The sequence below is a fragment of the Grus americana genome, chromosome 4 (assembly GCF_028858705.1).
Source record: "Grus americana isolate bGruAme1 chromosome 4, bGruAme1.mat, whole genome shotgun sequence".
Lineage (NCBI taxonomy): Eukaryota > Metazoa > Chordata > Aves > Gruiformes > Gruidae > Grus > Grus americana.
Window position 1 is genome coordinate 53,039,919 of NC_072855.1, and position 27,887 is coordinate 53,067,805.

The 27,887-nt window shown below is 38.2% G+C and overlaps 1 long non-coding RNA gene across 2 annotated transcripts; it reads left to right on the forward strand.

Annotated features, from left to right (window-relative positions):
- On the forward strand, positions 1-27,867 carry LOC129206147 (uncharacterized). Of its 2 annotated transcripts, none has more exons than XR_008577020.1 (3): positions 1-150; positions 6,233-6,337; positions 27,831-27,867. It is a non-coding gene; the product is annotated as an uncharacterized LOC129206147 (long non-coding RNA). The 2 variants fall into 2 exon arrangements; XR_008577019.1 differs by lacking the exon at positions 27,831-27,867 and adding an exon at positions 24,536-24,607.
- Positions 27,868-27,887: the final 20 nt, after the last annotated feature.

Sequence of the window (27,887 nt, forward strand, 5' to 3'; positions counted from 1 at the left end):
TGAGGCGAAACAGCAACACCCTTACTGAAGCCAATGGCCTTATCAGGCCTATTTAAAACCTGCGAGAGGAGGAGATCAGGAACAAAGGAAATACATAAGGTGCAAATGAAGACAGAATTTGGATGAAGATCTATTAACTCTTCTTTTCTGGTTTGTATTTCATTTTATAATTTCCTGCTCACAGTTCCATTCTCTGTTCTTCTTATCTCTCGCCTCAGTGGTGTTTGAAGTTCCTTCCAAGCCAGGGTCTTTTCAGCCAGTTTCAATCCTTTTGACTGCACTCACATCCAAATCAATTTGAATTATTGTTATTTTTCTTCTATTCAAGAAAGGTTATGCATGGCCAGTCTGGAGTTTCTAGGACAAAAGTCAAACCAGCTGTCCACAGACTTCTCATATTGCTTGCTGTTTGTATTTGAAATCTCACAGAGAAGGAAAATTATTTTCTGCACGCTGCATCTGGGAACAATTGATAGAGTTTACGAGACCAGCAGAAACTCGAGGTGTATTTAAGCAGGTTTTGGAACACTGTAACAAAGGCCTGACCCCAAGCCTGCTGAAGTAAATGGAAGAAAATTCCCACTGATCCCTGTGGTCTCTTTGGATCAGTCCCTTGGTTACTTAAGCCAAAGGACACAGTAAGGCACTTCAGTAATTAGCAATGCCTGACTTCTTTGCCAGTGACACAGCCTCTGGGGGCAGCACATGTACTTTCTGTTTTCTGATTTAGCCTCAGAGCAGGGGCATGGAAAACTCATTTGATAGAAGTACCTTAAAGTGATTTTAAGTCCTTACTGCATCTCTGCTGGCCCTGTGGCTTTGGAGGCTGTATACGGACCTAAGGTGATCAAGGATGCAAGGTGAGCAGAGACTACTTCTCCTTCTGTGCATATGAGATTCGTATCCTTGTATCAAGGAAGCTGCAGAGTATTGAGGGCTAAAAGAAGATGTTTCACCGAAGACAGTAAGGAAAACGCTGAATTTATGCACCAAGTTGGTTTCACAGAAGCCCTCACTTGGCCCGTTTCTTATTGTCACACGACTTTTTTGCTGCCATACTAATTTCCTGATCCTGGACCAGCTTCTTGCTCAATCTAGAGCAGCCCACCACACAGATGGGCAGCCTCTGGTGCACTGCATAGCATCTAGGTTTGCTGTCAAGTCTTCTCATAAAATATAATGTGTCCTAGTCTCTTTCACTGACTCCAGAGTCTATCTGTGTAATTCTGTAGAAAATTATGGAGTTCTTTTCCAACTGATGTGAATAAGAAGACTCTGGCCAACACAATTCAGCCGTATTTTATGCAACTTTTAAAAAAAAATATAACATGTATTCCTAAATACTTTGTGCAGTTTAGCAACACAATTGATGGGTTATATAATACAAAACTGCAAAGAGAAAATTAAGAGATATATGCATGTGCTAAAAGGTACATCTTCAGCTGAGATTTGGAAGAAGATTGAGAGTTTTGAGGCAAAGAACTATAGGGAATCAGCTTCAGATGTCAGGAACTGCAGTATGAATGCATCAGAAACCACAAGTGGTGAATTGTACAGAGACGCAATGAAAATTCAGCTGTAAGATAAGTATGAAAAATAAGGAGGGTGACTGAGAAAGAAAACACCCAATAAAATATCCTGGGGCAAGGTTTGTGTAGAGCTCAAGGAATACGAAGTCCAGGTGAGAAACAAATAGGGACCTCACAAGAGAGGCAATGCTGTCTTTTTGAGAAGGTGGGTAAAGCCCCAGGAACCTGCTGCTTGGGAATGCCACGAAAGAGAAAACTGAACTAGCCGAGGTAAGTATACCAATAACATGGCAGAGGAATCCAGCAGGCATACAAGCAAGCGAAGGCAGGCTTGGGCAGTGCTAGGTAATTGCAATGTCAGTAGGGTGCATGCTGTTTTTCCTGGAAAGAGATTGCTTTGGAGCACCTATCTCTTTATAGATATCTTTGTCGTATCACTCCCTTATCACAGTACCCCACAAGTTTAAAGACCGTTATTTATCCCTAGAGATAATAATTCCAAAGGTACAGATCTAGGAACAGAGGCACAGAATCAGATCATTGCATTGTATATGTACTTGGAGCATGACGGAGGAGCTGAGCAATGCTTGTCCATTGATTAAAATTGCTTCTTCTCTTCAGGCTTGCCATAAAAACAGGTGAGCTGTCTCTCGCAGTCCATGGTGCTGTGAATGACCAAAATATCCAATAAAAATAGTATATATCCATAATTTTTGGTTTAGTATTGCCCCCGAGCCTGATCAGAGGGATTGAAAATGCTGGGCTTTTCCCATCAGCACTAAGGGCACTTAAGGAAGCGAGAGCTCTTCTTTCCTTGAAATGGGCATGAAACCGTGGTGTTACATTGAAATTATCTCTGACTGTCCCTTTTCAATTAAAGCTGGTCATAGCTGACCTATTCTTTATTAAATGCTAATCCATAGCTGCTTCTGAGACATCAGTGAATTCAGGGTCTGGACTTGAATCCCAACCAGCTCCACACTATTAGGCAATGATGCAGGAAAAATGCTGTTTCCCCCTGTGTGAAGTTTGCTTCTGTAGTTATCACCCTGTAATGTGAAGGTCCACAATTAAAAGCAAATGGAGTTTAAAAAAGGGTTAGTTAGTATTTCTAGCCACCGTTTATACCAATAATACTGAGTCTAACTTTTAGCCAGTGACATTTCTGTAAAAACATCCTTTTTTTTTCAGGAAGCAGTCCAGTTAGGGAAGAATTAGCATTGAAATATATGAATATTTTATGTCTAAAGTGTGATAGGCACTTATTTATTCACACAGTGTTTCTCACAGCTCAGCATTTATGCTGTTTGCTCTGTATTTGACATCATCTGAATAATATGAAAGCTCCTAGGCATATTATACTTGACAAAACTCAAGCTTTTCTACTCAATTTTGCCATGAAATTTTCAGACTTATATCCTTCCATTATTTCAGCTTAGCAGACTTTAAAAAATTAAATATCACATCAGTCCTTGCAATTTTTTATCCAGAGTACCTCATTTTGTTATGCCTTCATGTTTACCTGATGACTTTTGGTCCACTCACATGAAATTAACTAGGCTGTGCACATTATTTTCTTTCCACAGTCCAAGTCCAAAGTAATTTTTGATACAAGTATTTCTTATCAAAGTAAACAGTGTCCTTCAATGAGATATGGTCCAGGAATGCAGACCAGGACTTTAACCTTCTTCTTTGAACTGGTAAAGGAACCAGAATTCCTTGAGTTTTTTCTTCTAGTGCCTTGGATAACAAGTGCTTCCTCTACACATCCTTCTCCTGTTCTTTTATTCTCTTTTTCTTCTCAACACTATCCAAGAACAAACATCCTCCTGAAGAGAACTTTCTTCCTTGCACCATTTGAAGTTTTCCCTAGTCTGTTTCCCCATATCCCTGCCTTGTTTCCTCATGATGTTTTCATGAGGCAATGCTGTATCAACAACACAAAAGTTCTCCCTCATGTCAAGGACCATCACGTTTCCCAGGCATCACTGCTGCTGAAAAAAGGGACCATGCAATGATCCCTGCAGAGTAGCTGCTACTTCTTGCAACCAGCAGGGATCCATTTGAGACGGTTTCTTCAGCTCTGAGGTTGCCTGTCGCGGATTGAGTGCAGAAGAGCTGGTTCCTCCACCCAATCTTTTCAGATTCTCTACCATATAAGACATGACTTGTCTAAAGACTTTCTGAAGCCATGTAAATGACAGGATATAATACATACCATGAATTGCTGCTGGAGGACATAACTGTGCCTTAGTTAACTGGCAGAGCTACTTAGAAAATAACACAATTTGACTGCACTTGCCCATCTAATACATGTATTTATCAAGCAAGTTTACAGCAGATGACTGTCACATTTTGACACTCCTTCTTTTATTAACATGAAAAAATGGGGCTTTTAGCTGGGCCTTGTTAGCCATGCTTTTGTATGCATTAATCTAGTGGGCGGCTGGAGCAGAGCAGCCAAAGACAAATATCAGTGAGGACACTCATTGTGATTTCCTCTCGTACTTAATGTTTTGGTGGATCTACTAAAAGTTAGATGAATTTTTCAAATCCCAGGAGATCTGAAACTTTTGCTTTCCCAAGTGTTGCTGCCAGAAGTTATTTTCCCCGTTTCATGAATCTCAGAGCTTTGATAGACTGATCAAGGAGGACTAGTTTTCTTAAAGCAAAGACATAGTCACACATTTGGAATTGTCAAACCAGATATGATAGATGAGTCCAAATCCAGATGCACCGCCCTCTTTTGTTTTTTAACCCCTCTCTTTGTCTTTCAAAATGCCTTATTTCAGCCGTTTTTGTTTGATTTGTCACATTATTTGATTTAAGAACATTTAATTAAAATATAAATAAGGGTGTAGGTTTTGTCTGTAGTCTTGCTAAATGCATACTTCATGAAGTACAACTTTACAGTGCACCTACTTCTGTTAAAATGTACACCATTGTAACAGTAACACTGAGTAGTTATTTAGTTACCTAAGCATCGTCTGAATGGCTGACATTACCATTTAGACAAGAGTTACTACTTTATAATTGAAAATACAAGCAACACAGTAAATGACTATGAAAGATTTCTACAGTAGTGCTTGTATGCAAGAGTTGCATACAAGCAGTGACTAAGAATCACCTGCAAAATAGCTACAATGGCCTGTAAACTGGCTATTTAAGATGCAGCTACATGCATGTGATATCAGAGTCGGATGGAATATTAACATAACCCACTACTTATTTGTATATGCATGCATATAGCTTGGAGAAAAAAGTTAGGTCTCAAATGTCATGTGGTTTTTATGGTTTTTTTCTTTTTGTTTGGGGAGGGTGTTTGACATTTTGGATATGAAAATAGCTCCATACAGGATCTATGTTTGCTAGATTTTTCAAAAACTTGGACACGCGGTAATTTCAAACATATAAATAATATGCCTAAGAAAAGAAATGTAAGTATATGACTCTCCTCTTCCCTGCTCATTACGAAGTGGAAAACACTGATGTTCAGACTGATGTTTGCAGTACAGATACGTTCAGTTTAGCTTACATAGACACACATGTTGAGAGTAAACAAGCTTTACTCCAAATAGCTCATGACACTGTCCTCAAGAGATGTGAAATGCACTGTGCCATCACTTTTAGACGCTGACTTCTTACTTACAAGTCAGGATTCAGTTCACATCCAACAGACCAAATCACGAGGCACTGTGTCTATCTACTCGTATAGGACTGACTATTTGACTGCCTGCTCTGTAACTCTGGTTCTGCAAAAGCTCAGAGAAGGCAGGGATGGATGTCATATTGTCTGTGTGGTGTGGTTGCATTTTGAGGTCAAGAAGTTAAGTGTAAATACTGTTCATATTGCTCCTAAAGAGAGTATCTAGAAAGTTTTTAATTCTGCCATGGCTCCAAGTAATAGATTGGAAACAGTTCTTTCCATAAGCAATTTTTAAATCAACTACCACAGTTCTCTACCTGATGTAGACATTGGTTACTGGGTGATCTGTGAATCATTTAGCAGGAATGTAAGTTGTATAGGACTACTTTAGTTAGGTAATTTCCTGTCCATTTTCTCCTCCTTCCCAAATGTAAAAAATTAAAAGGATATGCCAATAAGCTTTCATTAAAAATAATTATAAAAAAATAGCTTGGATATAATTTTCAGATAAAATCTCATCTCATCATATTCAGTGTCTCAGCTCACACAAACTATTTTGTAAATAATGAACTTCTCGGAACAAAATTATTCCCCTGTCGGTCCTGCCATCACCATCTTGCACACCTTTCTCTAGTTCTGCAAATGATCATGTTTGTTTGACGGTTGCTATTATTTTTAGAACTACACAATACAATTCATCACGGTTGTGTTATCAGATGTAAAATAAGAGCAGAAACAGTCTGCAGGATGCACCAGAGCTGATCAATAGTACTAGAAAATGGAAGATTTCAATCAGAAGTTTTTACTAGCAGGAGAATAGACTTTTACAGTACCAACAACACATATTCTGACTATAAAACAATATCTTTTTAGTCTCTGATTCCAGGCATACAAAAGATTTCATTTAATTAATGCAACACATATTCTGACATATGAATATAACACATTTCTTTTGCCTTTTGTTTGCAGACCTATTCAAAATCCACTGGCTATGTACTGTACTTAGAAGTGATTTTTAGAACAGGTTTTCACAGTCTATTTTTTTCTGTTGATCTAGACAGCCTGCAAGATTGGGAGACCTAGTTCTTCCTCAGAGGATGAACAAGCCTTAGGACTACTACTGGTTTTCTCATTCTGTTCTTGTTCAGTGTGAAGGAAAAATGTAAGTCATCCTGTATTTTATAAATTATTATTTTTATCATGAGATATTATTATACCTTCTTTATCAACTACGAGTTGAACTATATCATTCTCAGTTCAGTCATGTCAGCGTCACGCTTTGTAGTCCTATAGCTTACCAGGGATGCTCACGACACAAACAGAACCCTGTGACACTACTGTATGTAAATCTTTGCTATAGCCCTATGAGTTACTCTGATATGCTTTTGAATCTGATCTTTACACATCCCTTACAATCTCTTTGATACTTCATACAGACCATTTGCCACTAAAAGCAGTTTCCAGCGGTAATGTTCCTCCACTTATAACATCTTGGATCCGAACAGCTCCCAAAGCATATTACCAACTGGCTTTATTGTACAAATGAGCTACCCAGAACTACTTTCTTCTGGAGTATAGCCATATTCGAAGGAAAATGCTTCCGCTGCTTAACACTGCACTACTATCTTAAGCAAACCTTCAAAACTAGTTGCTTACACTATGCACAGCTCTGAGCAAGAGGTGAGTGTAAACATCCCAGAAATAGCCCCTCTAAGCAATGATCTCATCAGTACATTCTCATGTCACAGTTTCTGCATAGGGAAGTATTTTAGTAATGGTGTCTTCTGAGGACACATTCATTCTCCTTTCATTCTCCCATGCTCCTTTTATGCTCCCATGGGTAGCAACCAAAACTCCCAAGAGATAATGAGGAATATGACATGGCTGCACAGCTTCTGCACAGTGTAGAACCCTGATTCCTATGAAGTTATCACATAAAGACAGGCCAGGTCCATGGAAACAAGCAAGGATGCTCCTACAGATATCATCACGCTATAACAAGTCTGTAGAAGCTACTTCAGCAAGAAGACAGAGGTGAATTCTGGGGAGAGGCTTTTTAATTTTCTTTCATCCCAAGTTAATTCCCTTAGCACCCAGTTTGATGCTTCTGAATTTGACCCTGAATTATCAGTAGCAACCAGCCCATGTTTTGGACTGGAGAAGGTCTAGGCAAGAACTCCAGCGCTGAAGTGCAGTCTGGTGGAAGCTCTGGCTTTTGGGAGTACTACAATGATATGAGTTGCTGTCATGGCCTTTCTTCCAATTCAGAGCATATGTGAACCAGATCTAGAGACTAAGGTCCTCTGGTTTTAACTCTTCTTCACTGAACTAATAAAAAAACCCAAAACACAGGGGGATGCACGTTCAGCAGTAAGAACTGCAATCTGCATCTCTAAGTATCATAGATTAGATTTGCCCTGGAAGGAAGATTCATTTAAGCTCCTGTTTGAGAGAAAGATTGTAAATTAAGGTTTATTTCGTGCACAATTCCTTTTTCAATGGGAAGTAAATCACTGCATATTACTTCTAAGGAGACTGTCTGTGAAGTCAGATAGTTTGTAGTATGCTAAAGCTAGAGTTCAGGAGTTTTTTATTATATGTTCCTGTTCTACTGGAAAAGTTTATTTTTGCAGTAAATAGGAACTGGTTAGGGAAAACTTTAGGTTTGTTCAGGTACATGATCTTGTACCGCTAGTGTTTAACAGTTGCGTGAACTAAAAATAAAGAAACTGCTATGGTAATAGGTCCAAATTTAACTGACATGATCTCCAGAGACCGCAGTACAGATTCAACGCAAAGATCTCAAAGCACTGCCTCAGCAAAACTGTTTTCATTGCAAAAAATACAGATAAAATCCTTCAGTGAGGAATGATTGATTAAGCTTGACAGGATCCCCAAAAGCACATATGGAATGTATGCTGCACATATGTACAATACCTATATTAGACTTATTTAAGAGAGTAAGAGGAAAAAATACTAAGTGGATAGAGCTTCTGATGAGGATTTTGCTTCTACTCATCTGCAACTGTATGACCTGAGCAAACTCTCAGTTTTTCCCTTAAAAAAACCCCGTTACTTGTGGGTTTTGTGTAACATTTTTAGATTTCCCGATGAAAAAACTTTAAGCTCTGTAGACACTGAAAGTTGCTCCAGATTTCCACCAGATTTTTACCAAAGAGAATTTAAGCCCCAAGGATGGAAAATAGCAAATATTTTCTCACACAAACGATTTTTATTTACCTAAGTTATAACAGTAAGTTCAGCGTGATTGCTAAAGTAAGTGAAAGCCACATAGGAATCAGACTGTTTCAGTCTCGGTCCTTTTGATTCAACCCTTCTCTATTGAAAAATTGCTATAAATTTATAGTAACTGTTTTGTTTTAGTAGCACATCTTCATATTAGCACTAAAACTGTATTAGAATTTGTCCATCATCATTTTTTCCAGCCCGTACCATTCATGAATTCTGATAAGACTGGATGGGTAATAACTGGCCTATAAGCAGAAAAAATACTGGAATAACTGTACCAATAAATGCACTAAATTTGATAAAGCATAGACTTTGCAATAAACTGTAAGGTTTTCCATTACATGCATATTCTCTCCCCATTGGCCATGGCTTTGCTGGGTGAGGTACAGAGCATGCAAACATTTCACTCCAGCCCAAGAGGGCTGGTGCTGGGTACTCCTCAGCTGGCAGCTGCTTATATGCTAACACAAAAAATAAATGTAAAGAAAGAGAGCTGTGTGCATCCCAGTGTAAACAGCTTCTTGGTCCGCATTCTTTTGAGAAGCTGTTTAGGAGCAATAAGCCAGAGGATATGTTTCTGAGGTAGAGGAAAAACCCTCATAAATATGAACCGGACATCTTTATTTAATTTCCCTTAGAAAACAGATACAGAGTTAGATTCAGAAATGATTAATAAAACTGCCTAAATTAGATTCTGTCACTCTTAATCTAAGCATATATAAGGGAGGCTAAATGGATATAAATTTGATACCACAGAGATGAAAATTGTTTTAGTTTAAACAGACTGCCAGGACCCTGACCACTGGGTTAGTTCTGAGTGCCCGTGACAGATCTGGGCTCACGGACCTTGAGCAAGACTTCTTCCAGACTCAGGAAGGACAGGAGCCATCGGATTTCACTCATTACTTCACCGAGAGGCCTCAGTGCAGAACTGTATTATTTAATTTGTCAGCCAGACTGGGATTGCTGTTCAAAGCTCACAGCTTGTTTTACAGTGCAGTTTCATTTCTATATATCTGAACACTGTCCTTCACCCACCTATCAAGACCAGGTCTACTTTTGGCTGTAAAATCTGGGCATGTTAAAAGCAAGCACGGCAACCCCTTTTCTCAAAATTCTTACCTTACCTCTAAGATATCTGTTGCTTTCATGAGTTATTGCAGGAGAAACACACCAGATCCTGGACACTGGAAAAGAGAAGAGAGGAAAAAATTCTTCTCAAGAGTTTTGTTCTAAAAAGCACTTGAAAGTTTTAAATGCTGCTACACAGGCTATTCTCTTACTGCGCTGAGCCTTAAAAAAACCTTTTCTTTCTTTTTTCAAAGTTTCAAATTAGACAACCAAGTGTGTTGCAATTGCTTCTGAGCTGCTTGTGAGTGCATAGTAATAGCAAGGCCAGTCCTCCAATACTGCTCGGCTGATGAAAGTGAGCATTACTCTCATTTGCCCTCATTCAGGAAAAGTCTTAATGGGAAGCAGAGCTCAAAAGAAATTGTCACTTTGAGAAAAATAGCTATGTGGGGAAGAGCACTTTTGTTAATAGTAATTGGAGGACATACTGCAACATCTTTTCCAATTGTCTGAAAATCTGTGGACAATCCAGAGCCCCATTTACCCCCATTTTGTACCAGAGTAATTCCACTGACTGCATTGTAATGATCCCTACTTTACACCAGTCTTAGCAAGAACAGGATTACACTCCCATGCTGAGGTCCCTAGTAAAGGTGCAAATGCCTAAAATCCAGAGAGAGCAGATGTTGAATTCAAGGCTCACATTATGCCTAGAGTTCAAGGCTCTGAGGATGAGGACAAAAAAATAAAAAGACAAAAGAAATGTTATTTTGACTCAGTGTCTCACTGTAAAATACCAGAAGCATAATGACATAATGTTAACTTCAGCAAAGGATACAGAAGGTGACAAGGTTATTTCTTTTTATCAGCTAAGATATCTTCTGTAACAAAACTGCTGTTCTGCAGTGCAGCCTACTTCATCCTCATACAAATGCAGAACAAAGAGGGTGAAAAAAGAGCTTTTCTCTCCCGCCTTCTTTTAATTTTTTCCACAGCATTACTCAGAGGTAGATTTCAGCCAAGCTGAGACATGGCCTTTCAGGATACCTTGTACTCCATAATTTAACTGGTACATTATTAGACAAAATTTTTTTTAAGCATGAAGTGGAACAGTAAAATCACTTCATTCCTCGTGTGTAGCAGCCATCAGATAGGGAGAGGTCCAGTTATTCGCAGTTCAGCTGCACCCCTCCTTTCCTTGCTATCTGTTCATAGTGATTCTGCAGTTCTGACGTGTTAAATGCATGAGCTAATAACTAAATATTTAAGAGTATTCTTTAACTTTGATGCAGGTCTAAGGGATGAGTGATGATTATTAAAGACCAGTATTTAACTGAGGTGCAGAGAGTTGTAACCTCAGGAGCCTGAATCCCCAAGCCATCATTCTGTTGTTCATTCCTCCTTATGACTGAGTTTGGGTGAGGAACAGTCATATTTTGCCATAAATTACACTTGCTTCTCCAAAGACAGAATGAATACTGGTGGTAAAGGAAGAGCTCAACACTGGGAACCAGAGAAGGCCAGCTGTGAATCACTTTAAGAGATCCCTGCCCCTGCTATGATCTGTGCTCCTTATTCTTGCCCTTGCTGTCACACATTGCCATTCCCCCAGTCCTACTGATTCAACCATTTGTCTGTCCACACCATTAACCAGATACATGAAAGAAACCATTAAAAAATAATAAAAAAGGAAAAGTTGTAATTGATTAGCTGTTCTGCTAGTGTAAGTGAAGAGACTGGAGCCCTTTGTGGAAGGAGAAAGGGAAGAACAAGTGCAAGAAGCCGAGTCAGGCTGGGAACACTAATAGTATAGCCAAGACGTACTACCAAACGGGCCTGCAGTGTCTACAATTTGGCTCTTCTTATTTAAAAAATATTTTTTTTTAAGTCCTGATACTTCTGATAGTGTAATAACTGCCCACAGGTAATCTGTGGTGTACACAACAAAGCGAAACATTCTGGTGATCAATCTCTGCAAAAAATAGTTGTGAACCATACAGTCCTGGACTTCAGTATTATAGCTATAGCCAGGGCTTCTGACTAAACATGATTTACACTCCTCCTTTGTATTAGTACACAGAGTACCACTGGAGAGAGACAAAAAGAGGGATCCACACGTTATCCTTGTGGCAACTACCATATTTAAAAAATACATTGTAGTACATTTATCAAGAAGTAAAGAATGTGAGTTTGTACAAGCACAGAGCCTGGCTTCAGCAGCTGTGGAGATGTTATCCTTGCTAGAGAAAGAAACATTTGACTTTCCAGGGCTGTTTTCATCTGAGGGCTTGATAATAAAGCTAAGCTCGGAGATATTTTCTTTACATAATGGTTAGGAAAAGTAGTGTAAGTTAGAGCAGCTTTTCACAAGGTGTTTAAACTCTTCGAACCTTCTCAGCAGATGCTGCGATTTCCTTCATTGATCTGTTTAACTAACTGAACTTATGAAATCCATCAGTAACAACAGCAAAGCTTGCAAGTCCTTTGGTTTTGGATCCCTGTTCTCAGGTTGGGTTGGTTTCTTGTGAAGCTGATCAGCTAGAGGATTTGCTTCTGTTACTGCCCAAAGTCAAATCCAGTACAGAATTAAATATGCAAGGAAAACATTTCTCCCTAGTTTGAAGATTTGCCATTAATTTAGTTTATTTGGTAGGATATCTTCACCATAATTAGTCTGTTGAAAAATATTAAGTCAAATATACTTCACTGGCTCAAGTAACATGCAGTGTTTTGTATTCAGAAATGTTAATTCAGCCACTGAAAGTCATCTATTTTTAGTGGAAAAAGCTATTTCTCTCTGATCACTGAGTAAAACAATATTGGAAATAATAAATTCCAAGATCAATTCATACTGCCATTAAGAAACATGTCAGAGATTGTGACATGGGGAAGATGAGAAATACACTTTATCTTCATTCCTGTCTTTTCTGCCTATGTGTCTCCTTTTGATTCCTAACATCCTACCTATTTCTTGTTTCATATGGTAAGTAGGCAATCCAGTCATTCCTGATAGCATGGGATGAGAGAAGAGAATCAACCTATTTTGCATGTAAGCTGCTGGGAATATTATCTGTGGAACATATATATTAATTTTTGCCTATTCTTGTTTTATATTTTAAGAATTTTGGAGTTTTCTCATGACTCATTCTTAAAATTAGTAGAGGAAGACTACAAAATGCTTTAACATTAAAATTCTGGTCCTTGCAAGTGTGACACAGTGACAACAACAAAATTATTATTAACAAAACATACACAGTCAAATACAAAGAGGGCGTATGGCATATCACAAACTTCTTGCAAGTTTTTAGTTTCTCATACCTGGTATTTCATGAAATGTACTTGAAGGGAAATTCCAATTATGTAATGACTAGTAATGTCCTTAGGCTCTTAAAGATTAAAATGATAACAGAAGTGGGTTGAATATTTGACCTTACGCCAATTAACACCAGCTAATAAACAAATCCAATTGAAATAATGTTGTATGGGGAAGAACTATGGATTTCATTAAGTTTTCTAAGGATTTCTTCATGTTCAACCAATTTTAGCTGGAAAGTGCTCAATAATCTGATGACATCAGCAGTACTGCATGCTCTTAATAACAAACAAATGTCATAGCTGAAAATTTACCATATGGATGTAAGCAGGTCCATAGGCTGTAGGTGGCCTTAATCATAGTTTCATTCCTTGTTTTTGCACCTGACCTATTGTGTAGGTTTTAAAAGTAATGGATATAATTTCTTAGAGAAACTGAATCCCTGCTCTGCCTTTTTTTCACTCCTTGCTTTCTGGTATTCAGTAATGTGCTCATAGATTTTCATACGCATGATATGATTGCCTTGCCAATCTCACTTCTAATTCCTATAGCTGGTCACATACAGCCTCCTTGTCTTCTTGTCATTGCACCACACCTTGGCTAATACAGTCTCTAAAAAGCATCCTAGTCATATTTTCCAGTAAAAATTATTTTGTGAGAGTCAAACTAACTTGCCAGAAGCCTCACTGTTCTTGAAACACTTAGTCTTGAGTGTGTCCAGATTTATATCCATCACTTGTGTGCCCTTGTGCTCTCCTTCAGGTGAGGCACTGAAATATTTTTATAGTATTCTGATACCTGGCACCATGTTAAAATTACAGACAACTCAAAGGACACGGGGAATAAAACTGAACACACAGGGGAAGATGTACAGGTAAAAGATCAAATTCTTCCAATTTACTGCACATCGGTATTCTCTGTAGTACCTGAGCTGATCTGTGTGCGCGCGTGTGTGTTTGTGTGTGCGTGCATACATTTTTCTTTAAACTCAAGTTACATTTAGGCTGTGTGTGGTTTCTCAAATGTGAACAGTGAATAATATCCTATGGCTTCATCCTAAAACGTCAAAGCTCTCTATACAGTAACCACAGAAATGATCCACTTCCATTATACTGGGAACAAAGGTCAGAGCAATTTTCATCATTTTCCCTTTTCCTCAGCCTCTGAAATCAAAATCACCATGACACCTTTCTGCAGCACTGAGCTTAAACCTCAAGTGGGATTATTTAAAAGATGTTTTACTGTTTTTCTGCTGTACAAAAATAATAAAGAGTTTGCAGCTATTACACAAGGCATATCGCTTTGGAGAGGAATTTGCAACATGGTCTCAGAAAGTGACCAATCCCTCCAGAGGTGACATGCAAAATATCCGACAGGTATTTTTGAGAGGAAAAGCTGGTATTTTGACAAACTGTATTTCTCTCATTGAAAATAAGTAGCCAATGACCAATGTAGGGTAAAAGTTATGGTGTATGACTGCAGTGTTAATAGACTGGATGACAGCTCGGCTGCTGTTCAGCTCAGTGTGTGATCTATGTCTATCAGTTCACCTTTTTTTTTCTCCCCCACTGTTAGACCGTTGGCTTTTTATCACTTCTCCTGTGGTCGACCCAGAGAAGTTTAGGAAGTCGGTTCTCCCTTTAGAGAGGGGAATGTGAGCACAAGGTGAATAACAGCTCCTGACATTTGCTTGAACAGACCACAAATCCCACTGAAGGTCCTTTTGCCAGAAAATCTGATACAGCAAATCTGTGAGGATCATTTTAAAAGCTCTATCTTTGAATAGAGGATGCTGTACCGTGAAAGTCTCTGATCACTGTGTATGACACACCAGGTGAAAGTGTTAAGCACCAGCAGTATCTTCAACTAGAGATACAATAGATAATTTTAACTTCAGAAATTTTACAGGAGTAATTGGGTCAGCCCATTCCTGTGCCTTCTTCCACTGTGCTTTGTAATTTTAGCGATATCGTAGTAATTTTTCAAAAATTATTTAGAAGAACTCCACACAATGAAGGACTTGTGGGCCTGAGAGAAGCAGTATGAGTTGTTTTGGTAAAACATATGATCTTTCTCAAGAAAACTTGCCTTTCTTTCATCAATAGGCATGCGGCTATGCCTTTGTCTATATAGTTCATCTTCCTACAGAGGAGTATAACATTGAAGGGGTGGGACCTGGCAGCTGGAAGGTATTCTCCAAAACAGTATCTAATATAAATTAATATATAAGTGACACTGCAGAATAAGCTGGTTTAAGGGAGGAGAACCTGTGTTCCCTCTTAGACAACTTGTGGTTTGCTTGTTGGGCAGTAGTTACCTTCAGAAAAGGTGGAGGGGATCAAAAGGAGTGGGAGAAGGTGGTAGAATGCAAACCTGCAAGATTAAATCCTCTGCCTAATGCCCTGCAGGGGATTTTAGGGTGTTCATTCTCAAGTCTTTGAAATGCTTTTAACAAGTATTCTCTCAAGAAGTTGTCTAGAAGCTATTGTGTAGGACTTAGGAGAACCTGAAGGGAAATTCCGTGAATGATAACAATAAATAAAATAAAAAGCAAACCCCAAAGCACAATTGTTACTGTAGTAGTGGATCAATTTAAAGAAGTATATCTTAACATTTAATAATTACATAATCAATATAAACATTGTAACATGATAAGGAAACAATACACGAGACCTAAAGGACAATTAAGAATAAAGGTAAAATCCAAAACACCATTTGGTAGAAATCGCATTATATTTATAGCTATTGTGGTGTTCTAAGGTACATGTGACTTCTTCCAGAGATTTGCCTGTGTCTGGATACAAATAACATACCAAGTACTGAAGATTTGTTCATTTAAAACATGTGCAATACATTTACTCATCTCTTACTGTTTGCCGTGTTTGTTCTCACTCCCATAATGGCCTCCTTTGCATGCACAACTACTACTACTACTACTATTGTCTCTCCTCACTTTCTGCTATTACTGACCTTCTCCACACCCTCTCAATTTTGCCACTCCTTTCTTCTGCTGCTTCCTTACACACCCCCCCACACACCACTTTCCTGCTTCTATCCATTTGCTCTTACTGACAGACTGTCATTTGTGCCAGGGAAGTGCACTGACTCCATTATCCCAACATCAATTTTTTGCTGAAAATCCTGGATTTGTTGGTGCCTGTTTTAAGGGGAAAGAATGATCCTGTGGTTAAGACACGGGGTTAGTATTGTAGGGTTCAGATTGTGTTCCCTGGCTTTCTGCCCAGTTACTCTAATATGGGTTTAGTGTAATTGAGAATGAGGAACGCCACACATGTAGAACTTTTAGCAAATGGCCTAAACAAATTGCTTGGATATCTGAAAGCTTTCTCCAAGGTATTCACTGCTCTGCAATTCCAATGGGAATTGAGGGCATGCAACACTATGTAGGACACGTTCATCATGTTGAAGGATTGGGCTTAGTTCACCACCTGCAAAATGGGGCTAATTCTTACTCAGCTCACATAAGGCTTATGATGATGAAAACAATCTATTAATGTTCATTATGTGTTCAGTTGCTACAGTAGTGAGTGCCAAGAAATAATTCTCTCAGTAAGATGAATGCCAGCTAAAATAATTCTGCTCTAATAGATTAAATTCAATGCAAGGTCACCAATCACCTTCCTACAACACCCTTTATCTTTAAAATGTTCCTTACATGCAGTGAGTCTATGAAGGAAAAGTTTAACATTAAAGTCCCTCCCTATAGGAACACATATCAAAGACCAGTGATACTTCTCTTAAGCAGAGGAGTATGCTCCAGTGCCTGTGGCCACAGTTCCCAGCTAGGCAGCGTGCTGGTTTTTATACCTTTTGGCTGTTAGATTTCACATTGCAAGTGTCTACAAGGCAGCAGCAAGGCAAGTTCTGTTGATGTCATGTTGAGTTCAGAACCACAGATTCAAATTCACTCTTTGTAAATTACCTCTCGATTAAAAGACACTGTTTTTCTTACTAATATACTTCTCTCTTCTAATCTCACAATTGCAGCCATCTTAGATTTTTTTCCCTTTCTCTATTATTTTTTGAGTGTCTTCTTCATTTTTCATTTTGTTCCTATCTTTTGGCCCCCAGCAATTATTCTATATAATGGCCATTTCATACTTTTCATCTTCTACATCCGCTAACATCTTTAATTGGTAGCTTAGCTGATATGATCTTTCCCCCTCAGTGCAATTTTTCATACGAGTTTGTTGTGAACTCAGTGTATTTTGTAATTTCCTTACCTGTGCACAGATCATAACTTCCATGTTATAAGCTTTTCTGTTTCTTCTTATAGCACTGGATTTATCTTAACATAATTGAAACGCCATTTTGATTGCAAGAAATGGAGTTTGTGCACATTTATGTTTTGCTGCATGTGCCTGAATATCTTGCAAATGTAACATGCTATGTTTGCAGAAGTAGGGTGGACCTCTCAAGTGTATTCAGAAGACAGAACGGCAGAACTGTAAAATTCCTCCTTTTCTTATGAAAACTGGCGACATGAAATATATTGAAATAATATCATATTGTTATTTTCCTTTTCTTGGGTGGCAGAGTAGAGAACTGGAGGACTTTGGAATAGCTTAATCTTGAACTCATTCCCTGAGAACTAACTGAGGCTCCATTACATATAAAAACTGAATGGTGCACAGACTCCGCTCCAGCCAGGAGGACCTGGAGAGCCCACCTAGGATAAGGAAGACCACAGTGACAGAAGTCATGGGGAGCAGTGCTGCCATGGGACGTAGGCAGAATGATCACTGTAAAGGGTACTCCACGGGCCTGCCTTTCAGTGGCTACAAATAATCATGCTATCGTCTGTAGGAAGCCTCAACAGTTCTATCATCTCATTTATTTGGAAAGGGGAAAGGCTAGGCTAAGAGCAACAGATCATGACATCCTGAGAACATGCGATATCAAGGCCAGGAGCTTTATCTCAAAGCTCTTGCATTTTATTACTGGCTTTTATTTTCGAAGCTGTCACAGCCATATTCTTCATACACAGATCCTCATTCTGCCATTGTAAGCCTGGATCCCAGACAAGGCAGGGAGAAGCTACAGTGCCATAATTCTTGTTCATAGTGTCTATGCCCTTTCAGTTCCTTTCTGTCTCTCCAGAATAAACAGCAGTTCCAACTTCTTGTTGCTCAGTGCAACGATGTTTCATATTAATTTCAGGACTCACTACCTTCTGAACTATAAAAGTGTCAAAGTTCAGATTAAAACAAAACCAAACCATCTCCTGCAACAGTTCTGACCAGGCAACCACTGTACATCTAGCAGTTAGCCTGAGTAGGTGCAGGCCTGTGCTGTGCTGCATGCCCAGCGTGACCTCCAGGTTGTGTCACGCTGCAGAAATCCTTTGGTCACAGGATAAACTGATCCAACTCATTGTAAGAGAGGAGCCTGCAGGCAGCTCCTGCTTGGTACCCTTGATTACACCACATGCGTGGCCTTGCCTTTATCTACAACTGCAGCAAGAAGTTCTCGTGTAACCATCCTTTCTGTTTGACAGCAGAAATGATGAATAGTGTTGTTTTCTTGTCAGAAAATCCTGTAAGAACTTGGATGACCAAAATGGAAGAACTTCTTCTATGGACAGGGTATGCCTGGCGCCTGGATCAGAGGTCATTTTCACACCAGCAACACTTGGGATTCCCAGCATTTAAAAGGATATAAGATGACCTATGCTATTGTCTTACTACAGTATTAGATCTAATAACTGGCATTTTAAATGATAACTTACAGAGTCTCAGTGTCTTTCTTACTGAGATCATGATGGACCAGCACCTCTTGGTGCAAAGCAGGTCCTTCCTTTCCCACTTGTTGGAGGGTAGACTTCATATCTCAGAGAGTTCAGGTTCTTCCTTTCCCAGATAATAACTACGATTAGATCTTTGTATCAGCAAAACATTACATGGTATGTCCAGTTTGATCCAGTGCAGTACCAAGAAATGTTGTGAGTTTTAACTGATATTATATTTAATGGGAACCGAATGTAAGCAGCGTGCTGTCCTTTGATATACTGGCTCGGAGGTATTACAGCACAATGGGTAACACCATGTTTGTGACCCAGCCGTTCAAAGGCTGAGGATCTCCAGAGTGCTACTCTTTCACAGTCACATTTCCCGACAGGCTTTGAACAGCAGACGTTCATACAGTCTCCAGTGCCCTTGGCTGTGTGCATACAGCCCGACACTTTGGCTCAAGTTCTCCTTGTATTATCTTGGCAGAATACCCAGTCTTCAGGAATCTTAATCTGTTATTTAATCACTTTATCTTTTCAGTTTCATCCCTTTCCTATCCTAATTCTTTCTTTTTCACTAAAGCCAGTACACAAAGATCAAGCTGGTAGAATGTGTTCTGTAGCTGTCAATCAGTGGGCACAAAAAATACAAAATGTGAATAGTTAAATCAGTAGACTTGCCTGCTGGAGTTATCTGCATGGCAGAGATGTCAGAGTATTGTTTCCAAGCCTGACTTCTGCATGCAGGGAGTAGCAGAGCATGTCCTGGCCTCTGTTATCTTCCTCAGGAGAGCAGCCAAGTGGCATAATCAATTCTTCCAGGCTTTTGTCTTTCACCTGATGTTTACTTTGCTCACTGCCTAAGACTCTGCTGTTCTTCTGCCCCTTAAAATGTATTTACTTTCAGATGTTATGAAAAATAAATGTAAATTTTGCATGGTGAGATATATATATTAATGGACTACATCAATAAAAAAGCAGAAGGTTTCTCCTTTTCTCCAATTACTACAGCCGCAAACTTTCCTTAGTTGTTGAGAAACAGTCAGGCAAACAGAAAATTAGTGCTAAAAAGTTAAAGAACAAGGAATAACCTTGTACAACCTAATGAGGGAATTTTAGTCATACAGACAATTTTGATGAGCTCACTTTATTGGCCTGTGGTACGTATTATTGCAGCTAAAAGAGGTCAAACATTAGAGATATGACTGTTCTTGTAGCTCCTCATATTAAAAAAAAAAACAAAAAACCTAGGACTGGGAAAACCTGTAAAGCATTTAAATAAATGCAAGGTGATTTAGCTGGCACATGGCCAATGCATAAAGCAAAATTAAAGTTGGAAGGAAGACCAAACTATGTTTTACTGTGGTTTTGTTTTCTCAATGATTTAAATTCATAGGGCTGAGGTGCGATAACAGGGTAATAGTGACAGTCATAATAAGAAAACACTTCCTTTCATTCATGACAGTTATCTTCCAAAGTCAATGTCACAAATTTGGATTAATAGACATACAACACTTCTTTAAGAGCAATACTTTTGCAAAGTGTATCTTTTATAAACTCTTTCAGAAAAAACCCAAGTATTTATAGTGAAATAAAAGGTGGAACTAGTAACTGACCAGTGATTAACAAGGCGATCAGGTATAGGAGATAAAATATCAAATGTAATGAAGCAGGTTTCTGACTGTTACTATTTAATGCTACAGATTTTTGTGGACTCAAATTTTTATGTGCTCTGTGTTTTGTATATGCAATTTACAACAAAGTGAGCTTCAAATACAGAATGCCATCAGGGTCAGGTCCACAATGTAACTGAAAATACCTGTATATACAAACCTATAGAGATGCCCAGTCATCGAACAGAAATAAATAATGGTATTTTAAGATTATTTTTATGATAAGACTCTTAGCAGTCTTTCTAAGTTGCTCATTTTCATAGCGTTGCTTATTTTCTGTTTCACTTTCACCTGCTTTGTATTAAAAGGCTTAGTTTAAATGTGTGCACATGGATCCTCAAGTGAAAGAGCAGCCTGTCTTATAAAGGAATATTTTTCCAATACTCTCCCTGGAAACTTTTGGACAAGGAGAGTGGAAATGTGAATTTGGCCTCATTTACTAGTTGATCAAAGTTAAAATTTGTTTTCAGGAGTTATTTTGGATAGACTGTTATTTCTGAAAAGGCAAATAGTCACAGTTAAATAGTCAGGATTAGAAATGGAGTATATCACAAGAAAGCCTTGGAACAGCTGGAACTACCAAAACAATGCAGTGGTTTCCCTGTACTTATGCTTATTTCAGAAATCCCCATATTTGGTCTTAACTTTGAATTTCCTCATTTTCATGGGTGTTAACAGGGTTTTTGTAATACACTCTGCAAATGTACATTTTTCTAATATTTCATTTCTTGGAATGCTGACATTGTATAATAGTGCCACTGTAATGAAAGCTGTTCTGTTGCCAGGGCATGAAAAGTTGTTGCATGATAATGAAATGTGATGAATATATGAAGTATTGGTTCAAGAACTAATTATTCATGGAGTTTTATAAAAGCACTCTCCTTTTAAAAACAATAATCTTGCTGAATTCTTGAATATTGCATGTCTAGAGCTGGAAACAACTTCAGCTTCCAAATATGAATACAAATCCCCAATTCTTATCTCACTTTTAAAATGTAACTAGAGAATATAAAGTATTATTCTTCCAGGATTTAAGTGCCAAGGAAGGATCAGGAAACAGCAAAAAAATCCACTCAAGACAAATCAAAAGTGGGAAAGGAGGACAAAACATATTCCCTTACCCTGTTAATGTCTCAAAATTTGCAAGAAAGATTTAAGTCTCCTGGCAGTTATGAGCAGCTGAATGAAAACCTGTGTTAGGAATGCATGCAGTTCCGCAGTCCTTGTTACCACTTCTTTTTGTTGAAGTGCAATACTGAGCATGCAAAATGGTGCTGTTCACTACGGCTGGCATAAGTCAATATTTACCTCTTGGAACAATATATTCAGGTATTCACCTGAACATAAAGTCAATGAGCTGTAAGTACTGCTACACCCATTCATTCATAATCATTCAGAGAACAAGGGCAAAATACAATCCCTCTCTTAAACATAAAGAAGAAAATCCCTCTTTGCTTTTTTTCTCTCATTTTAAGAGGTGATAAAAAGCTGAAAGCTCCCCAAAACCTCACACAGAATACAGATTCCCAAAACTAATTTGTATGGGCTTCCACTAACCTCACAATTGCCCTAGAAAGCCATCAAGACCAGGGTGTTTTAACTTCAACACACTCTGTAGAAAGACCTTTAGTAGTCTGCACCATCAGAACTGCCCAACAAGGGAGTACAGGCTATCCATTTCTTGGCTTCACTAAGAAGTCGCCTGGTTATTTCTCAGGGGTTGGTGAAAATCAGGTTATCTGGCTCCAATTGAGACTGTTTAGAGGCCTCAGCTGACAGGCACTGAAGGTCCCTAACTCCTCCTGAGAAAGGAAATTCTGAAGAAAGAGGAAGCACGGAGACAATAAGCAAGAATTTCACAGGCTGGCATTGGTCTTCTTTCTACAGACTAAATTTGATTGTATTGAAAGCTAAGATTTTTATCTTAAAATGAGATTTCTGATTTTTTTATTTAAGTTTTTAAATTCAAAAGTAATTGAAAACACAGATAAAGAATACAAATATTTACACCCTCTACCTTTTCCCCCTCATTGCAGTCCCTGGCACAGGGACCACAGATGTGCAGGGCTGCGAGTTTATGAAGCCTCTATCGTCATCAGAAAGGCGTCACTGGTCAACTAGTAGCTGTGCAATCAGTGGACCAGCTCCTCACCAAAACGTAAACCCAAGGTCATTTTGGTGTCCTAAACTAAAACGAGAGCAATTCCATGACAGGAGTGGGAAACTACGTTAGGCATCCAGCAGCACTGACTTAAGACTATAACATGGTGCCACTAGCTGCATCCCCTCAGAAATTAACTTGCCCATCATGTTTTTGAACTTCACTCAGAGCCAGACATTTTCTCTTTAGATGTAAAGTATACAGACTCTTTCCTACAAACTATTACTCACTGCAGTAGCTCACTGAATAGGTTTATGTAGCTCCCTTGTGTTTTGAGCAAAGGTATCATGATATATATATATGTATATGCTTTTTGAAGGGCTCCATTACTTTCAGCCAAGCAGTAACTGAAAGGATTTATTACAACATATGAAAAGAAAATTTCCTGTTTAGAACGGTTCTTTAGGTTGTAATTATAACAATACTGAAAACTTATTTTAAAATTGGTAAAAATAAACAGAAAGTGAAAGAGGGTAGCCTGTGTCTACACTACAGCTAAAGTTCCAACTGCTCTTCATCCAAGGATTTCCACTTACTACAAAGAAACCATTTAAGTTCTGCCATTGAAATATCATCACAGCCTGGCATTTGGCATTGGTTGCAAAATTTACAAATGGGCTGGGTTGCCTTGTTGTTCTTGGTGCATGAGCTAGTTTAAACCTCAGAGAGCATGGCATAACTGTAGTGAAACGAAGGGCTAAGCACACAGTTTCAGTCTGGATGACACACTTGAGATCAAGACAAATAATGAAAAATGTAGAGCAAAAAGGAAATCCCCATGAGGAGGAGGACCTCATTCTGCTTTGTTCTGCTCTAGAATTAAGAGACTGAACACTTGCTCTCTCAACAGCAGAGATGAGGGAGCTCTTATATTTCAAAGTGCAATATGCAGAAAAGAGGTTGTCCTGGTTTCACCTGGGATAGAGTTAATTTTCTTCATAGTAGCTGGTATGGGGCTGTGTTTGGATTTGTGCTGAAAATAGTGTTGACAATATATTGACGTTTTTGTTACAGAGAGATGTTTTTGTTATTGCTGAGCAGTGCTTACACAGAGCCAAGGCCTTTTCTGCTTCTCACCCCACCAGTGAGTAGGCTGGGGGTGCACAAGTTGGGAGGGGACACAACCAGGACAGCTGACCCCACCTGACCAAAGGGATATTCCATACCATATGACATCATGGTCAGCATATAAAGCTGGGGAAAGAGAAAGGAAGGGGGGATGTTCGGAGTGATGGCATTTGTCTTCCCAAGTAACCGTTACGTGTGATGGAGCCCTGCTTTCCTGGAGATGGCTGAACACCTGCCTGCCCATGGGAAGTGGTGAATTCCTTGTTTTGCTTTGCGGGCACGCATGGCTTTTGCTTTACCTATTAAACTGTCTTTATCTCAACCTATGAGTTTTTCTCACTTTCATTCTTCCAATTGTCTCCCCTATCCCTCTAGGGCGGAGTGAGCGAGTGGCTGTGTGGTGCTTAGCTGCCAGCTGGGGCTAAACCTCAACAGAAGTACAGCTTTTTCAGGGAAACCCTGTGGCCACAAAATCTTATTTTTAATTCTAGGACACAATAGGTTTTCTGATAAGAATAAGACATTCTGAACTTAAAACTGAGACAGTACCATAGTTAACTTGCATATTCTATCACCAAGCTTGAGCCCATCATGGCAAGCCTAGTAAAGCATGTCAGCCTTTACATGTCCTGGCTTTTATTCATCTGTCATCACCTTAAGGTTATTCAAAATGCCATTTTAATTAACAAGATCATCCTTTCTATTCTTCTGATAACATTGTACTACAATGAAATGTTAATGGGAACAAACCAATGGGAAAACCCAATGGAAGACAGCAGCTGTACTGTCCTGGTTTCAAGAGCTCTGAAGAAATGCATAAATAATGGGCACCAGACATAGCCTAGTGGGAAAGCACAAAATTATGGGTGGAAAGAATACTGAAAGGAGGTGAAAAAAAAAGTGAAATGGCATTTGGGGTGAAAACTTTCAGCACAACCTTTATGATAAGCACTTCTAGTCACATAAAACCAAAAAATCTCATGGACATACTGAATTCTGCCTTCAGAAAAAGACAAAGATGTTTTGGTGGAGGAGGTTGATTCGCTATTATTTATAATGTATTTCCTTTTCTGAAGACACTTCTCAGAACCAGCCAGTCTCAGTTAAGCCAGGGAGGATCTCTGAGGAAAACACTGATCTAAAATGCCCAGGATAAGGACAGTTAAAGACCAGGTAAGAGTTTCCATTCTGAACAGGACACCTCCCTGGCTCCCAGAATTTGAGCTGTTCTCAAACTTGGAACCCAGCAGGCAGTAAAATCCAACATATTTTTAGTAGCAGAAGGCTATGGGGAGAATATTTTTTTAAAATGACTGGTTAAAGAACCTAAATTTAATTTTCCACACTGAAAACTGGCACTTGTGGGTTAAAGTCACGTAAATATGCTTTAAAAACCAAGCCAAACTCACTTGGCTGCTTTGAAGGTTTTACAACCCACTTTTTCTTTCACCAATTTGTGTTTCAATGGCTGATAAGTAGTTTCTCTGGAGTTGTTTTGTACAGACATTGGACTCCACTAACAGGAATGGTACAAGAGGTTAATTTGCTAGAAATATGATTTTTTTTCATTTAGAAACAACAGAAATATTTTAAGCTATCTCAAACATAGTTTACATCTGATCCTCATCCAAAACTAGGAGAGGGCTCACTTGCACATTACAAATTTTGATTAGAAAGGACAATCACAATGGGAGGGACAAAATTGCTTGATGGGACAATTTACTATTAGTTGTGAAAGGAATAAAAATGCCAAAAAGTTCACAAAAATACTTTTTCTACTCCACACAGTCTATTAATAACTCATTTCCTACCTCCTCCTAATTTAGGGGAAATGGGTAGTAGGTAATCCAAATGATGCCATGAATCTGGCTATCAAATCAACCTATATTGTATTAAAGAGGATATTAAAGCTTATTTAGAAACTCATTAAAGACAACTGCTAGAATTTATTGTGTTAGTCTAATAAAATATTCCCTTGACTCAGGGAATTGCTTTAGGTCTTGTGATTTCAACTACTCTGATCACTGTACTACATGTAGGCACCTCGTTGCTTCCTAAACTTATGAACTTCCTTTATCAAGTGAACAAAACTACGGAAAATCAATACAAAGATGTTTTCAATGAATTTCCTACAGTCCCTCCAAGATTTACTCTTGCTGTGATCTAGGACATGTCTATGAATAAAAACTCCCAAACAATCCATAAATAAACTAACTCTGGGCAGAAGGCATAATTGTTAGGAAAATAACATATTTAGTAGAAGTTAAGAAAGAATCATAGCAACGGTGCAATTGAAATCTGCTTTTTAAAGCACAAATTTGTATCTATGATATAGATTTGCCCATGTAGCCTTTTATAAAATAGTTCAATCTTAAATCCATCTTTGAAACAACATGAGGCTCTTAATAATTAGTAGGTTTGTAGAAATAAGGATGTGGTTGTCCCTATGTTGTACAATAATGGAAACAGGATTGCAGATTTTGTGGACTGTACAATAAAAATCAGACACAATGAAACCCCATTTACAATCAGGTCTGAAAATATTTTAGTTCCATTTAATTAGGATGCTAATATTACACTAGAATCTAGACAAATTTTATTTTTTTTTTAGTTAATTAATATGCTATTGATTTGATAAAACAAACCCAAACCACACTCCTTACTTTTGACAGTTTTCTTTTCCAGAACATTAACGTCCTGGAAACTATATTCACAGAAACTATATTTTCTTTTAAAATTTCCAAAAATATTTGCAAGAAAGGAATTCTGAAAACAAAGTGTTTAGACTCAGAAAACCCATTTTCTTTAAAAGTCAACTAACAAGGGAACGGAAAAAAAAATAGTATGTCATCAAAGACTCCAGTCAGACCAGAAAATACGAAAACATAAGCTTGGTAATACTGACATTTACAGTGAAATATCTTTTAATATTTGCAATGAGGTATTCTGAATAAATTTGCAAAATTATTTGGAGAACTTATTTGATGAATAGTACTGGAAAAGACAAAATCACATCATAATTATGAATAAGTTACTAACATCCCCTCCCCCAATGAAATGGCTAATAAATAGAGTAAGATATTTTCTTCAAATTACTCTCTAAATTTCAAGGTGAAAGTCTTGTGCTTAGACATTTGCCTAGAAGAGGCTCAAAATATTTATATTAGCATATGGTGAATGTCCTGATTCAGCAGTACACTTATGTAGCAAATTATTTTAAGTATCGATTGTTTTCATGCCAGCAATGTTGATTTTTCCTAAGCATTGTCTTAAAGCATACACTTAAGCAGTCTGCTGAATAGGATGGATGTGTGGAATACTTTGGTAACCACTGGAGACCTCAAAATTCAATTTATGAGAATTTTTCTCAATTGCACATATAAATTCATTGGTCCCTGAATGAAGCCATTTTCTGAAGCAGAGGAAAAGTGTTTATAGAAGTTTCTATAAATTGCTGTTTTTCTGGATTTTCATCAGGTGCTATCTTACACTTGTCTAAAGGACAATGATAAAACCTATCAGGACGAAAGTTTAAATTCACACCAAAACCTTTGATGGGTTTGTTTTTCATCAAGCTTGCTGCATTAGTTTCCTTTCTGCCTGAAATGACTTGTGTTCACAGAATTATTTTTTTCAGCATGAATGCTTATTTATAAACAGCCCTTGTTACAGGGCAGTAGTGTGGAAGTGCAGAGATAAACCTAGCAATTACTTTATTATATATTAATTAGCTTAACAACTTCATCAGCATAACCATTGTCATCTAGGTTGCAAAACTCTAGGCTGAAAAATGCAAACCAATAGAAGGTTATAATAAAATATGCGCAGTAGCTGTAGTGGAGATGTGTATATTTATTCTCCTTGTGGCACAAACTATTTGTGAAAATCTCCTGAAAACAAAATAATATTACATTTTATTCTCATGAAATATTAATAATCTTAATTTTAGAAAACAAAGCAGAAATGTAATTTGTGGGAATCACCCTGGCAGCATATTACCTGTATTTCATATGCATTCAAACAGTAAATGAGCAACCTGCTCATAAATTAGGTTAGCTGGGAAATAATACAAAAGACTATAAAGATCTTTCATTATTGCGTACAATCAAAAGGTGCACAGTTAAAGCTGCGCTGTCAAGGAGGATACATAAATGCTATCCTTTTCCATTTAAACAACGTTTTCCTTGTTTAAAATATTTCTGACATGCAGCAAGTTATATCTAAAATTCTTCTTAAAGAGGACAGCAGGACATTTAAAACTCAAAATTCTGAGCTATTGGGACAGAACTGTATTCCCAGGCAGAGGGGCAGAGAAAGCTTAGACATGCAATGCAAGACATGATCATTTCCTTGCACTTTCCTTCTTCCTAGAGTGCCTACCACGTGTTCGTACTGAGCAGCGCCTTTTCCATTGCAACTGATGCGAAA